This window comes from Cupressus sempervirens, chromosome 4 (genome assembly GCF_028749045.1).
Source record: "Cupressus sempervirens isolate cs-2001-9-10 chromosome 4, ASM2874904v1, whole genome shotgun sequence".
In the NCBI taxonomy this organism is placed as follows: Eukaryota; Viridiplantae; Streptophyta; class Pinopsida; order Cupressales; family Cupressaceae; genus Cupressus; species Cupressus sempervirens.
In genome coordinates, this window is record NC_143121.1 from 352,827,676 (window position 1) to 352,845,929 (window position 18,254).

Here is an 18,254-nt window from a genome sequence, read left to right on the forward strand (position 1 = left end):
AACATTAACTTTGAGCCACTAGCTCACCACTAGTACTAAATTGAACATGTGCTAGATTGATATCTCTTAAAGTAAATACAAATTAATTTAGTTAATTTATTAAGAATTAAAAGGGTCATAGTACAAGGAATGACATATCTAAATTGTAACAACTTTACTCAACTAAATCATAATGACCTAACTATTTAAATTTATTATTATTATTATTTGATCAATAAACAGTTGGAGCCTTTACATTATATTTAAATGTTAAAAAGATAGTTGCATTGTTCTCCATTCAAATAGGCACTGGTAGGAAAGAGTAGAGCTAGAAAACCTCCAATCTTGCCCGGGATTGAAGTCCTATATTATATAGATTTAAAAGGGCCATACCCTAGTAGATGCAATATTTATTAGATCTTACATTGACATGAATAACTTTTCTTGTAGTATTAAGCTTTTCTTTTTGAATTCAAACTTGTGGTGCTGATCCAAACATTTTATGTTGAATATACCTCCTAAGATAGTGCTTCTATACTAACCTGCATACCAAAGAAAATGTTTCTTTCCATAGGGTGTTAGTAGTATTAGTCCAAAAGAGTAAATGAAGGGGTCAAAGGCAAGATTGGAGGGAAAATCCTTCTCTTTAACATACTTTAACACTTTTCTTATTAATTATATGGAGATTATTGCGAGTTAAGAAAATTACCAGCTAATTTTCATTTGTCAATTTTTATTGTTATTATCCTTTTGATTATAATATGAGCTTGGGTTGTGCAGATTAGAGAATTAACTGATCATACTATACTAGAAAGGGTTAGGAATGATTAAATGTTTCCATTACCTCTTAGTTATTGCTTGTTGTAGTTGGTTGATATATCTCATTATGTGTTTCATTTGAGTTTTATACATCTTTATTTAATCCTAATTATTCTTGCATGGGTTGGAATATATGAAAAACAAACTTGCAAAGGAGTATTACAAGTTTTTGATGATGATAATACCAACATTCTGCCATTACTCATACATTAAAAGAAACAGATATGAAGTGCCTAAAAACATCAGACTATTGATGACAAAACAAAATACTGAATTCATTAAGAAATATAATTATATTCATTAATTAAATGAATAAGGGTTACATTCTATACTGAGCGCCCAGAGAAAATATTATCCTATTTATACTAGATATCAATAGGAGCAAGGGAAAAGGAAGCCCCCACACCCACCCCCCCAAAAAAAAAAAAAAAAAAAAAAACAAATCCTAGACAAATGATGAAGGCCTAAACATCAAGACATAGTACTATATTATATAGATTTAAAAGGGCATACCCCAATATACGCAATATTTAGTAAATCTTACATTGATAGGAATAACTTTTCTTGTAGTATTAAGCTTGTGTTTCCAAATTCAATCTTATGATGCTGATCCAATTTTTTTTATGTTGAATATACCTCCTAAGATAGTTCTTCTATACTAACCTGCATACCATAGAAAACCTTTCCTTCTATAGGGTGTTACTATTATTAGTCCAAAAGAGTAAATGAAGGGGTCAAAGGAAAGATTGGAGAGAAAATTACCAGCTAGTTTTCATTTGTCAATTTTTATTGTTAGTATCCTTTTGATTATAATATGAGCTTTGGTTGTGTAGATTAGAGAATTAACTGATCATACTATACTGGAAAGGGTTAGGAATGATTAAATGTTTCAATTACCTCTTAGTTTTTTCTTACTATAGTTGGTTGATATATTTCATTATATGTTTCATTCAATTTTTATACATCTTTATTTAATTCTAATTGGTCCTTGCATGGGTTGGGATATATGAAAAACAAACTTACAAAGGAGTATTGCAAGTTTCTGATGATGATAATACCAAGATTCTTCCATTGCTCATACGTTAAAAGAAATAGATATGAAGTGCTTAATAATATCAAACTGATGATGACAAAACAAAATATTAGATTCATTAAGAAATATAATTATATTCAGTAATTAGATGAACAAGGGTTATATTTTATACTGAGCGCTCAAAGAAAATGTTATCTTATCTATACTAGATATCAATAGGAGAAAGGGAAAAGGAAAGGCCCAAAAAGAAGAAGAAACCAAATCCTAGATAAATGATGAAGGCCTAAACATTAAGACATAGTCAGATAACATCCAAAAAATAGAGAAGCCATAAGGTAGGAAAGGAGGAATGAAAGGAGAAAACCCACTAGCTAGCGGCCAAGAGAAGCAAAATTTGGCATTTAGAAAAACCAAAAAACTAGAGTAACCAAAAAACAAGCAATTAACCTTCCTTCTTCCAATACACCATAATAATCTCCAATTTTTCCTTAGGGTTCTTGGCTTTAAAGCTCGGTGGGAATTTGAAGGAGCTTCTCTCCTTGCTTGACTTTTCCATATTGGGGAGGCAGAATTCCGAAGCTGCAAGGTTGTCAAGCTCCACTCTTGATTGAATGTAGGAATTGAAGATGCAGAGGTAGTGCCTAAGCCATGCCTTGCTATGATCTTTTATAATGCCTCTCCACCAAAGGAGAAAATGGATGCTAGCTTCCATTTTTGGCCACTCTCAAAAAAAGATGGGATTCTCTCAAATAACCAAGGAGGGGCTTCTAGGGACAATGGCACGCTCAAAGCTCCCAAGCAGGTGCACCATGTATAGCTCAGGCAAAGGGATCCTAATATTTTCATCAATGCTTTTATCATCTTTTTCAAGACCTACCATCCAAATTGGATTTAAAAACCTAACTATTTAATTTTATATATAATAGTATTTGACATTAAAGTAATCTCAAGTATTTGATAATTTAATGAAATATGTGCTTTGAGATAAATACAAGTTAGAGATAAACTACACTAAGCATAAATTATTAACTATTACAAAATATTTTATTAGTTTTGTGTAATTATATATATATGATAATGTTTATTTTTATTCTTTCAAATTTATTCTAAAATCAAAATTATACTAAATCAATCATCAAAGTATTATGTTCTTTGCAATGGTAAGTTTATATATTTATCTAGAAAATCCCCATATATAGGGAAGAGTGGTGTCTATATGGCACTCTATTTTGATATAGGTTGTTGTGAAATCTATCCAAAATTTATCTACATTATGAATTTTTTAAAATATCAATGTTTGTTTTCTTTCATATATAGGAATAATCCATTACCATGTATAGAATATGCTCCTAGCTCCACAACAATTAAGTCAAAGAATTGAAGGACTACTACAAGAAACATTGTAACTGTACAAAAATGAAACTAATAAGTCAAAGAATTGAAGGACTACTACAAGAAACATTGTAACTGTACAAAAATAAAACTAAAGAACAAGCATATTTTGGTAATGCAAGATTGACAAGAAGCCAATATGCTCTTACATCAAGTTGGGAGTTGAAATGAGATGTATAGGATGTACACTGATGGATTGACATTAAGAGGAGAAGTCCACTATCTATATCATAATGAGAGAACATTAGGTGGTATGTTGTCAAAAGGCATCCATGTCAAGAGTTCTCTAGAAAATATTTTAAGTTTGCACATTTAGTCCTTGTCAATATCAAGATGGTGAAGGAAGATGAATGAGGTGTGACTAAATGTGTATGGAAAATGGAGAAAAGTGGGATTCCATGAGTTAAGTATGTTGGAATATATGAGAGATTTTACTCCTAATCATAATGATATACATAGATACAATAATTTCATGGATAATATGTAAGAATTAGTTTCACCCATGCTCTATGCTTAAGATGCCATAAGAATTTTTTGTTATTGGATGAACTATTTCTCTATATTATGTTTTGGGAACTTTTTAAATATTTACATGTTTTCAACTTTAAGTAATGCATCTATCATGATATCCCAATAGTATGTTACTCATGGATTTTGTCAACTAAATTAATTGCACTAAAATAAACAATTGAACTGCATTTGATGATTCCTTTTGAAAGGTTGGTTGGCCTAACTCAAAAGAAAAAATCTCCAATGAATGTCATAACAACTCTTGTGTTTGAATGTTGATGTGACGATGTGATGGATTCAAAGTTTTAGGCTGGGTTTAGGGGGGTGGGAATTTGTCATACATGTTTGAAAATCATAATTTGAATTATCAATTGGTACAATTGGCTTTAGGAGTGATTGGTGTATTTTAGGAGATGCATATCTAGATTGAGCATTGATCAACCAACATGTTGAGTAATTGATAATTTGACACCACTCCAAGATTTTATGACTGAACTACTACTCTCCTTGGTTGTTAGACCTCTAATTCATTCCAATTCAACATATGATCATTTTTATACATACTTAACATTTAGTTTCAGGTTGAATAATATGTTTACTTTCACATGCATGATTCTTAGTAGTTTCCATGCAAGTCAAAGTGGGGGATGATGTAAGGGTAAAAGGTGCACATAATAACACATTTCCCCATTTATCTTGGATTTACTTTTTTTTTTTAATAAAGAAAAGAGGGGTAAATGCTTTGACCTAGAGCTATGAACTAGTGAGCCCACAAACAAGGGACCTCATCCCCATTAGATTTGAACCTTGATGGCAAGGATAACAACTCAACAACTTAACCATCACAACATACCACTATTGGCTCTCTTGGATTTATTTTGATCCTTGTTGTCCTCAATTCAATAGCTATTATCCAAGTGGAATAATTTTGTGTAAAAGTTGTCATCCATCCTACAACTTATTGGATTATGAGTCCTTATCCCTTAATGGTGCAAACCAAGCCTTGAAATTGCATCCATGAGATTAACCCAAATTTAAATATGGGTTGAAGTTGGTGTGCTTCTAATTAGCCACTATTGTTGACTCAATCATGAAATATTCAAATCTTTGCACTAGATTGTTTGTAGAAATCCATCTATAACATCATATGGCTTTGGCTAAGTTAACAACTAGGATGTAAGTTGCCTTCCTCTCCCATTGCAAAAAACTCTAAAAATGCTTGTAAGTACTATCATTTCTTGGTATAAAATACAAATACCATTCTAACAACTAGAAATACATATATGAAATAAGTAATAAAGATTAAATTGTAGAAAAAAGTTAAAATTACAGATACAAACATAATTTTAACAAGTACACCATTATACCTAAATATCTCTCTTAGTTTCTATAAAACTTTATTGTTTTAAATTAGTTAATAATAACTACAATTAAATCATAAACACAATCTCCTAAACTTTATTTTATTATCTAAAATGAAATATTCTAATAACATATTTATACAATGTTTGAAAACTTAATTTCATTAACTAATGTGATCAAATTATTAATATTTTTATTTGTATGAAGGATCAATGAATGTAATCCACAAGATGAATTTAAAAAATAAATTACATGGACATCCAAGAGCTTATGACAACCATTACTAGCACTTACTGGTTCATAAGGCACAACACTTGTGAATGTTTTTGCAAATGGGGTTGCAAGCAAAGTGGATTAACCATGAAGTGCGCTCAAGGTATAGCAGTACTCCCAGAAAATTCGGATTCTTAACCTCTGTGAGCATCACCTAGATCTAATTAGTTTTAAGTGATCCAATTATTTTCATGATAGGTGAATTCATGTATGAATCACTACCGATGAAAGATAGATCAATGAATTTACAAGGTAAAACCCCATTTTTATTTTTAAACTTAAATTTTCCATTAGCAGAGTTGCAGTAATCGTTAAAATTCCTACAAACCAATTTAAAAAGGAGTTAAGATTCGCCATCGCCATAAAAGAAGCAAAAGATACACATGATACCTGTGTGAATTGCATTTATTGCTGTATCTCTCGAAGAATTCTTGCAAACAGTATTAAGGTATTTATGCACAAAACACCCCGATAGCAGACTTTAAACACCTAGATTTTCGAACCCTCGTTGAAGAACAGACATAAAGGCAACCCAAATTGCCAACCTAGGGTTTTCTCGCTGCTGGCAGAGCAGACTTCAATCCGTCACAGAGAAGGTGTTAGAATTTAAGGGATTATAGCGAAATGTAAACTGTTTTACGCATACAGCTGAACACTAGAAAAGAGCCGAAATATCCGTGGAGAAAATGGAGGATTCAAATGGAAAAACCATTGCCTCCATATATACGCAACAGTTGCAAGAGTGCATCAGCTCAAAATCTTTATCAAAAGGTAAGATAATTTATTCCCACATGATCAGAACTGGATTCAGAGCGGGCATATTTATATTTTTAAAAACGCGGTTAATTGACATGTATTCTAAATATGTAAGCATTGTGGATACACAACAAGTGTTTGACAAAATGAATCTTCGAGACGTTTCTTCATGGAACAATTTGAGTGCAGCCTATGTGAAGAATGGGAATATTGAGGATGCACGCCAACTGTTTGAAAAAATGCCGGAAAGAGACGGGGTTTCATGGAATGCAATGATTGCAGGGTATACTCAACATGGGTGGGAGGAGGAGGCACTTACGCTCTTTGGGAAAATGTGAAGTGAAAGCGTTAAGCCGAGCGAGTTCACCTTTGGCAGCATTCTTCAGGCTTGTGCTAGCCTACAAGTTGTTGAACACGGCAGGTAGATTCATGCCCATTCCGTCAAATTTGGATTTCAGGGCGAAGTCTTTACGGCTAGTTTTGTTGTCGACATGTACTCTAAATGCAAGAGAACAGGGGATGCACGAAGAATGTTTGACAAAATGCCTGAACGAAATCTGGTTTCGTGGAATGCAATGATTTCAGGATATTCCCAAAATGGTTGCAGTGAAGAAACTTTAAAGTTGTTTATACAAAATAATTGTGCAGAGATGAAACCTGATCGTTCTACGTTTGCCTGTGTACTCAGTTCATGTGCTTGTTTAAGTGCGTTAGAACTTGGGAAGCATGTACATGGTTATATTTGCAAATATGGACTCGAGGATAATGTATTTGTTGACATTTATGCAAAATGTGGCAGTGTAGACGATGCACACCAAGTTTTTGACAAAATCCTGGAGTTCAATGATCTTAGATCGGGTATTAAACCATACCACGTAACATTTATTGGTGTATTGACTGCATGTAGTCATGCAGACCTTATTGAGGAAGGCCGCTATTACTTTAATTCTATGTATAAAGATCACAATATTACGCTAGATTTGGATGAGGCCGAGCTGGTTATCTGGATGAGGCGGAAGCCTTCATCAATAAAATGCCATTTGAACCTGATGCAGCTATATGGGGGGCATTGCTGGGTGCCTGCAGGATTCATTAGAATGCGAAAATAGGTGAAAGGGCAGCGAATCATCTTTTTGAGTTGGAACCACACAATGCTGGACCTTATATACTTCTCTCTCATATGTACGCTGAAGCTGAAAGTTGGGACAATGTTGCAAAAGTGAGGAAATTGATGAAGGATAGAGGAGTTAAAAAGGAACCAGGGTGTAGTTGGACTGAGGTCCAAAACAGATTTCATTCATTTATGGTTGATGATCTATCGCATCCACAGGCAAATGAGATATATCTGTAAATATAATAAGCAGCAAAGAAATTGAATAAAAAAAGACGAAACGCACAATAACACAGATTTATCGTGGCTCAGCAAAACTTGCCTACATCCACACTCCAGCAAGGAATTACTTTTATTAATTAACTGATGTATTACATGGGCTGCACACAGCCATTATATAGAACTCTACGAATACGAAGAGTCAAGAGGGAGAACAAAAGGACATATGACTGTTGGGCTTCATATCCCATAATCTCTCCCATGAAGTCCAACCGGTACAGTAGTGCGACATCCCTTGCATCCCATTTCATCTCAGAGAAGAATGAATCCTTGAGATGATCTCAAGGCCGCTAGACTTTGCTCCAGCACACTCTGAATGAGTCTTCTCCACATTTAGATCGGAGTTATAAATATCTCCACATGGTCCATACATCTGCAAATTCTTTGCAAGATTCTCGTTTCTCAGTCCATCATTTGACCAAAGACCTATGTGCATAAGAGAATCTTGTTTACTCCTAATCACACCCATGGATGCCAAGTCATCACCAAACTGGATGAATTCAGCCTCTAGAGTTTGTATTTGTGCGGCTGTAGTGATTTTGTTGAGAGATTCCATATTCGGTAGGGATATCTGTGGCCCATCATCTGCCACATAATGTCGAACATCCTACATACCACTTATATGCGCATTCAGGGATTTCTCTTCCCCTTACTTTGTACTTTTGCCTTCTCCAAAAGGGAACTCTTTGTTTCCACTTTCATCTTCTTCTACAATGAATCTCTCCCATTACCCTTTATTTTCTTTCGTAATAGACTTCTCATCTGCCCTTTCATCTTCTTCTACTAGAAACTTCCCACACTCTTCAAAGTATTCCAGTTGTAGCATCCTATGAACTCTGGATGCAAAATTATTTGTGTCATCGAGGTTGGAACTAGAAATAAGAGAATTCATTTTATAATATGTCAACACTAGACATTTTACAGACTCGCCGGTCTTATTTTCTCTTGCCCGCTTCCACAATTCTTCCATGACAATTTTCTTATGCATGCCTGTGCACTCAAGAATTGCATTAAGCTCAAATTTAAGAGATTTTAAATCTTTTGGTTCATCTTCAGGCTTGTTTTCCCAACCATCCCACCAGTGCACATGGTGGATTCTTTTGTTCTTAGCAGGCATAGCCTCATTTTCTACTGAGCCCAAATTTCCAAGAAGATAAAATCAACTTCACCATCTTCCATCTCTACTCTAGCTTCACCTCCACTCCGATATGAATTGTAAATATAATAACAAACAAAGAAATTGAATCAAAGAAGACAAAACACACAATAACACAAATTTATCGTGGTTCAACAAAACTTGCCTACATCCACACTCCAGTGGGGAATTATATGTATTAATTAACTAATGCATTACATGGATTGCACATGGCCATTATATAGAACTCTATGAATATGAAGAGTCAAGAGGGAGAATGAAAAGACATATGACTGTTGGGCTTCATATCCCAACAATATCAAACATTGGAGACACTGATTGGTTAGATGGAGGTTCTAGGGTATCTGTCTCCCAAAAACACTATGTTGAAAGGTGATGACAATGAGTATGAATGGAAACATGTCTACCATAGCGAGAAGCTAGCTATTTCTTTTGTGCTTAAAAATATACCTCCTAGGATACCTATTCGAGTTGTGAAGAATCTGAGAGTGTGTGATGACTGCCATGCTGTTACAAAGTTCATTTCCCAAACTATGAGATGCAAAATTGTATTAAGGGATGTCAGTCGATTTCATCATTTCAAAAATGGGAAGTGTTCTTGTTGGGATTACTAGTGAAAGAATACTATGCAGTTAAGTAACTCTGACTATGCAAAAAATTAGCAAAACATGATTCACATTAGATGCATCATGAAGTGTTGTCATTCTATGACACTTTCTTTCAATTGTCCAACATAGACATCAATTATGTATGTTAGATGAGATAATATTTCTTGCATACAACTTTATAACATTTCAAGGAAAAGGGTACAAATTGAAACACTACGAACTTTCTGTAATGCCCCACCAAGGGATCCAAAAAAATTAACCTAAAATTTTACTAACTTTGCCAAACAATTTTTTTTTTAATTTAAAGAAAGAATAACATACACATCAAACATAAAGTAGCAAAAGCAATAACATACAATCATATAGAAGCAAACATAATAGATTACCTTCCTTAAGGATCCCAAGACATTGAGTCACATTTAATTTAATTAATACTAAGTCTAATAAATACCACATCCATATGAAAGAATAATTAAAAGTCCAATGTCCATTTAAATAATATACATTTTTTTCGAATGCCACTTGGCAATAAAATTTGAAATGCTTAATCATCCACTGTACATGTCATAGGGTATGAAAGGCTAAAAGAATATAGATTTATTTAAAAAAATATATATCATCCTCTTTGGATCCATGATAGAAAGTACAATATTATAAATGAAACCATCCATCATAAAAAATATAACCATTAATCATAAAAGATATACACATCCATCATGATGATACAAACATAGAATGAAAGGAAATGCAGACAAGGAAACTCCTACCATGGTAGTAGTGGATGGATCTCAATGGTAAGAGTAAAAAAAACTACCACTCGACTGCGTGGTAACTTAAAAAGGCCCACTCCCACTATGCTAAGGAGATAGTCTCAAGTCCCAAATAGGATAACAACCCAAATATCAAAAGTACTAAGTCTAGGAAGTCCTAAAAGTAATCTAACTCAAAGGTTCCAAGATAAATCGACATCTAAACCCAGAGACACACAAGACACTTAGGAAACCTACTATGTAAGTAGGCAAGTGTCATCGCACGAATCATGCTAGAGTTACCTTGGCAGTCTCTTAGGACCTCGACCCCCTAGTGATCCCTATGTGGCACTAGTATCTTCTCATATTGACAAGGCATACTAATGATACATGGTCACAACCAAGCGTTCTCTCTACTTCCATCCTAGTCTATACTAGCACTTGAGGCATGGGAGAGAACATACAAAGACTCTTATTAGGTTCATTTTATTCTCATTTAGTGTAGTGTTTTCACTTATTAAACAACTTACAATGGGTTACCCTACAAACCACTAAGGGCCCTAGCCTCCATTGCAAGCCACTTCCTGACATTACATATAGATAACCTACCCCAAGCTCATGAAATCACAAATCAAAGAATCATAGAAAAATCACCTTAGTCTTATACAAGTGACTAGAAAGCATTAAAGATAAATCACAATACCCATTAGTTCTCAACAAGCAGCCAGAAAGTATCCAAATAATACTGATTGAAGACTCAAAATAGTTAAGTCAAATATATCATAACACTTATCTCACTATCCCACAATGACAATGACAAACAATAACCGACAATATAATCAAACTCATCGTAGAACATACCAACACATTACCATAGCAGAGATAAAATAATCAAGATTGAGTTAGCATACTGTCACACTCATAGAACTCAAGCCTCTGGAAGATGTCCTAGAACTAGTCAACACTCTAGTCAACCTAAACCCAAAACATAGACAACATACAAATACAAGGTGTAGGTTTCATAGTTTGGTTTGATTTGAAAACACATAGTTGAGTTAAATGTAAGGTTTCAATTTTCATTTCAGTGCATGTTTCAAGTACATAGGATTCTCAGTTTGAAGTTAACTCATTCATTTAATTGAGTAAAATATAAGATTACCCCCATTATATATTAAGTCATTTCCCCTAATATGCTCTAAAGGTAATTTAGGCATTTATTTAAAATAATTGCTAAAATAAGCCTCGTTGATTTTCAATAAAATAATCAAAATTTATCAAATCAAAATTAAATAAATCTCTAGCCTTATTAACTAATTTTCATTATTAAATAAATTAAATTAAACTAGTAACTATATAAATGACATTTAATTAATTATTAAAAATTAAAATTGTTAATACATTTTATTAAAAAAAATTAATAATGAATATCAATTAAAACTTTAAATAAAATTAATTTTAATTAAATTAATTTTAAAAAAAACATGTTAAAGAGTTTTTAAGCTTGTTGGCTTTTAAACTGGTTGTTGCTCCACTACGTTTGTCGTAGGGTCTATAGTCACGATAGTACGTAGTATTGTTGCTGCCACAGTACCTGTGACAGTGGCAGTGGCCGCATTTATTAACAGTAGGGGGAGGTGAGGGTAAAACCCCCTCCTCCATTTCATAATATTTAAAAAAAAATTAATTTGTTTTATAAAATTTTACGAATGTATAAATTTATATTAAAATAAATTCCTTCCCCATTAATACATTATTATTATTATTATTTAATCACAAACCCAAAATTAATCTAATGGAGAAATTATAGCAAACCCATGAATTTTTTTTAAATATTTCCATTTAATTCAAACCCTTCCCTGATTAATTTCCCATTTTAAATCTATTGAAAGATGACAATATTATTATTTTGATTTTTGCATAAATAGAAGATTTAACATGCATACTAGAAATACACAATACTGAAACATTTGTCACAAGAGTTCTTCAGACAACCATTCAACAAATACAATGAAGACAGGAAAGAAAGAGCATAATAAATTGAGCAAATAATCACAAGCCTCTACTTGGACTTTGATGCTAATTTCTACGCTCAAGAAGATTGTAGAGAAATTCTTCTTTTCAAAACCTTCTCTCTTCCAAAATTCTTTCTTCTTCCAAAATTCATGGTCCTTTGAAAATGGACCCTCCAATTGTGATATGGAGTTCTCTCCTAAATTTGAAGCACTAATTGTGTGATCACCCGAGAGAACTCTCTCCTCACTAGACTTCAACTCTTTATTAACTTTTCTTTTATCTTTTCTTTGTCTTTTTTTTATCTTTTCCATGCACATTTATTGAATTACAAAAAAACTTTATTTAATTTCTATTTGACTTCTCTTTTCAATTAACTTATTAAATTTTAATCTCATGCACGCATTATACAATTTTGAAACTTTTAATAAATTAATATCTTTTCCACTTTTTTAATTTATTTTTAAATGTTTAATTGATAAAATATTTATTAAGTTAATTAATAATAGGATTTTTAGCATTTATTTAAAAATGAACTCTAAATATATTATTATTAAATTAAATAAATATTATCACATTCTAAAATTAAACTTGTAACTTTTATCCTTAAATTTAATTCTTTTTGTTTAATTAATATATCAATTAATTAAATATAATTAAATATTAAAAATAACATAATAATTTTCTATTAAATTAAATCATTTAATTTGACTTAATTAATAGAAAAATCACCAAGGACTTATAAAACAAAATACAAAAACTCATCATAGGAAAACACATACAAGATCAAACTAAAGAGTTAAAATCATGAATTTAACGTGATTTGATGGATTCAGAGAGTAATCGACTTAGATACTTGTCCTAATTTTATAAGAAAAATGGCTTAAAAGTTTAGGATTTGGACTTAAGAATTTATCTCCCCTCTCTTACCATTGAGATAATGCGATAGTGTGCGCTCATCCTAACAATTTAGGAAAGTTGATACCCAGTACCTGCAACTTGCATAAAATCCACGCATGTACAAACATAATATTCTAAGCTAAACAGACAATGGCAGGAAGTGGTGCATCGTGTACATCTCGGCTAGCAGATGACTACAACTCCCTTAACCACATAAAAAATGTCATACATAAAGAAAACATACATGCACACCATACACATGCAGTATGGGGTAAGTATTTGTAAGAAATCACATGATAATCCATCTAACTAATCATCATCAATAACTGAAAACACTGTAATAATCATCATGCATACATGAAGTATAGAGTACCAAATAATCTCATCATAAATTATTGAATTTGAAACAATATCAAATAATCTCTAAACAATACTACTAATCATCAAGCATAAAACTGGCCTAAAAGAGTTTGGCAATAATAACAGAGATGTAAACTAGGGGTAGGCACTACATCCACCCCCCCTAGACTTAGTCTTACTCCTGGAAGCCTACTAAAAAGTAGGGATGTAAATCCCATAATCCAGATGCATCCTCTCATGTAGCTAATGAATCATCAGTAGGGTCCCGCTGGACCCTTACCTGCTCTATGGTTCGACCCCTAAGGGTCAACTCCCATTGCTCCAAAATGTGAACCAGCTCAAACTGCTCGTCCTCTACCTGTAATGCATTCCAATCAAGAACATGTACCATGTCAAGAATATGCTACCTAAGTACTGAAACATGGAAAACATCATGGATTGCGAGCTAGGCTATGTGGTAAAGCAAGGTGGTAGGAAATTGCACTAATCCTCTTAAGAATCTCAAGTGGTCCCACAAAGCAAGGTGCTAGCTTCAAACCCTTTCCATAATAGATTGAACTCTTCCATGAACACACTCTTAAGAAAACCTTCTCTCGCACAACAAACTGCTTATTTGTCCTATGAGCATCAACATACTTTTTCTGCCTATCATGTGCCATGGTGAAGTGCTCTCGGATGCACACTACCTATTGCTCCATATCTCGAAGCATCTTAGGACCCAATAGGATGCAATCCTCAAGATTGTCACAACTCAAAGGTGTACGACAAGGATGACCATATAAGGCTTGGAAAGGTGCCACGCCAATAGAACTATGATATCCATTGTTGTAAGAAAACTCCACTAGGTAGAGATAGTCCTCCCAAAGAGTTTGTCTATCCATAACATACATCCTTAAAATATCTTCCAGAACTTGATTCACTCTCTTTGTTTGCCCATCTATCTCTAGGTGATATGTTGAACTAAAATTCAACTGGGCTCCAAGATCATGCTAGAACAATGTCCAAAATGTGGAAGTGGATATAGGATCCGTATCCGAAATGATCTTCTGGGGAATGCCATGTTGTCTCACAATGTCACACATGAAGACATTAGCTACAATATAGGAAGACCTCATCGGTGAAAAATATGCCACCTTAGTCAACAGATCAACAATGACTATGATAGCATCATCTTGACGAGAAGTCATAAGTAATCCTACTATGAAGTCCATAGAGATGATGTCCCACTTCCATGAAGGAATGAGATTTGGTTGTAAAAGCCCTCCTAGATGTTGGTGCTCTACTTTGACTCTCTGACACTCAAGACACCTAGCCACAAAATTAGCAATGTCGTGCTTCATTCCTATCCAATAAAATAAATGTCACAAGTCTACATGCATCTTCTTGACACTTGGATGTGCATAGTAAGGTGCACAATGGGCCTCTAATAGAATCAATGTGCGAAGCTCATCCAGTAATGGCACATAGATCCTTCCTGAATGTCTCAAAAGGCCATCTGACTCTAGAACATATTGTAAAAACTTACCCTCCAATGGTCTCCCTAAATCTATCTCTTTGCTCACCTCCCGATACCATGCATTGGTAGGGAGTGCCTAAAGTATCTGGCTCCTCAAATCTACACTAAGAGTCATAGAAAATGTCTTATGTCTTCTGTAACTCAAAGTGTCAACTACCACATTCTCCTTCCCTTGAATATACTTCACTTCGAAGTCATACTCACATAGAAACTCCATCCAACGCTTTTGCCTAACATTCAGATTAGGCTGTGTGAAAATGTACTATAGACTGCGATGATCACTATGAAGTTCAAATCTGTGTCCCAGCAAGAAATATCTCCATCTCACTAGGGCATGAACTACCATTGCTTACTCAGGATCATGCATAGGATAATTCAGCTCATGATCCTTGAGTTTGCATGATTCATATGCAATCACCCATCCATTCTGCTTCAATACCACTCTAATCCCTTCAAGGGAAGCATCTATACACACTATGAAATCACCCACTAGATTGGATACTACTAAGATCGGTGCACTGGCCAAAAGCTCCTTGAGCTTTCAAAATGCTTCCTAGCGTTTCTCCATCCATAAAAACTTCTTTCCTTTCCTCTGAAGGGAAGTGATAGGATGTGCTATTCTGGAGAAGTTTTGCATGAACCTATGATAATAACAAGTTAGACTCATAAAACTATGAATTTTTGACATAGTAGTGGGTGTAGGCTAATTTACTATTACCTAAATGTTTGCGAGGTCTACAGAGATACCTTCACCTAATATGATGTGCCCTAAGTACTGTATCGCTATTTGAAAGAAATCATAGTTTTCCACATTGGCATAAATATGATTATCTCCTAAGAAGTGAAAAACCAAATTCAAATGTTCCTCATGCTCCTTTTGAGACCTAGAATATATTAGTATATCATCAAGGAACACAAGTACAAATCTATCAAGATAGGAATGGAACACTCCATTCATCAGACACATGAAAATTGATAGAATGTTCATCAACCCAAAAGGAACTACTGTGAACTCATAGTGCCCATAGCGAGTTTGGAAGGTGGTCTTATGGATATCAACATTCTTGATGTGAAGCTAATGGTATCCTGACTTAAGATTGATCTTGGAGAATACTGTAGCTCCCTTAATCTGATCAAATAAATCATCAATCCTTGGTAAAGGATGCCTATTCTTTATTGCTAGCTTGTTCAGCTGTCTATAATCAATACAAAGGTGTAAAGAACCATCCTTCTTCTTCACAAAGAACACTGGAGCTCCCCATGGTGATACACTTGGTTGGATACTACCCTTGGTTGAAAGATCTTCTAGCTGTAGGTGCAACTCACTCAATTCCTAAGTGGTCATACGATAAGGATCTCTAGAAATAGGCTTTGCTCCTAGAGCGTGATCAATGCTGAAATCAATATCTTTCTTCAAGGGCATGCCCAAAATCTCACTTGGAAAAACATCCACATATTCTTGAAGAATAGGGTGGTCTAAAGTCTTTCCCATGGGGTCTTCTTCTTCTAGCTTGTTTATCATAACAACACATACCTAGCATCCCTTACAAAAGCTCTGCTTCAATTGCATAGCAGATATCATCCATAGAGATATAGGCCTTGATATCTTCACAATCTCCATATCCTTCCCTTGGTCATCCTAACATACGATGGTCTATTTTCGGCAATCTACACTAGCTTTATGAGAGCCAAGCCAATCCATACCTAAGACCAAATCATAGGAGCCAAGAGGAATAACCTGAAGGTCAACTAACATTACAAACCCTCCTATTCTTAGCTCACACTTTTGAACTACAGAATCTATGGAAACCTTAGCACTTGAGGCTAGTTCCACTTGCCAGCCCACATCTTGCTTAACTGCTTCCAGCTTACACTTAGCAACTAATGATGGTGAAATAAAATAATTTGTTGATTCAGAGAGAGGTGTACCTCAGATAGCTCCCGTTGTCTCAACCATGGTCCCTTGATGGTCTGCTTAATGGTGATCTACTGCTACAAATACTCTATGAGCTCTTCCTACATCTCTGATTGTGGGCTCAAATGCTATTGGCCTAGGACCTAAATATTGAGATGCACATTGTGGGCAGTGGGCTACAATGTGTCCAATTTACCACAAGAATAACATCCTATGCCTCTAGTAGATCCTCATCCTATAGGAGGTGCACTCAACCGTTGGTGGCTACCCCTACTAGTAAAAGACTAGTTTCTTTGCATAGGTTGAGTGTAATGGTTTCACCTATTGCGTTGTGCATTATGATTGCTCTTAGAGTTAGAACCATTGCCACCACTTTGTGCTTGAGGGTATGATCCCTTCTACTACTGTGACTACTAAGGTTGCTACTAGTTTTGATTCCCCTTAGGAAAAGGAGGCTTCCTATTTCCACATGATTTGTGGTTGCCCTTAGGTCTTGATGTTGACACTCTACAAGGATGGCTCGATGTATTGCATCTTTGAGGATTTTAGGCTCAAATACCTTAAGACCCCCAACTAGATGGTTGTTCAAGCCTCTAATGAAATATTGGGCCAATTGTGTTGGGTTATCACTAATTCCCAAGAAGGGCATCAGCTCATAGAACTTGTTCTCATACTCTACTACCGTCATAGTGAACTATCTCAGGTTGTGGAACTCATCTACTCTATGTTGCTTCCATTTCTTTGGTAGGAATTGCTCATAGAAATTTTCCAAGAATATCTCCCATGTGACACTGTTCATGTCTATACCCAACTTCTTCTCTTCGATAGTCCACCAAGTGGCTTCAAAGTTTTCCAAGTTGGTAATAGAAAACCTCGCTTTGACATTACTATCAAAGTCCTAAATAGAAAAAAACCTGTCAAGAGCAATAAGTCACTGCTCAGCTACATATCTAGAACCATGCCCATTAAAGGGCTTGACCTTGGATCTAAGAAGGTTCTTCATCTAAGTAGCTACTATGGATCTATGTCAATCCCTTCGAGGACTCCTAGACCTAGGTCTATGCTCATGTCCTCCATGTTGTGCTTTATCCTTATCTTGAATAGGAGGTAGGCGATCAATGATGGTTGTAATTATTTGCTTAAGGTCAACCTCCTCAGAGTCATCCTGCTACTCTCTATGGTTCTGTTCCTAATTCTCACTGACATACTCTTCCCTATTCTCTTACTAAATGGGGCCTTCATGGATAGACTCATGTACATTGATAGCTCTACCTCATCCATGGCCTCTACCATGGCCAAGGCTATGACCTCTAATAGAAGATCTCATCACAGATACCATCCTAAAATAATATCCAAGATACAAGATACTATGACAACCATAAAACATACTAAGTACTATATGGAATACATAAAAGACACACTTTTGAAAAAAGTAAGTTCAATTTTCAGTTTTACCAAATTTTAAGTTTACGTATATTTTAGTTTTGTAGTTTAACTATTCAAGTATGAAAATATACAACTACAGG

At 34.5% G+C, this 18,254-nt stretch overlaps 1 pseudogene; it reads left to right on the forward strand.

The window, feature by feature from the left end:
* Positions 1 to 5,868: 5,868 nt before the first annotated feature.
* On the forward strand, positions 5,869 to 9,284 carry LOC149561509 (pentatricopeptide repeat-containing protein At1g08070, chloroplastic-like; annotated as a pseudogene).
* Positions 9,285 to 18,254: the final 8,970 nt, after the last annotated feature.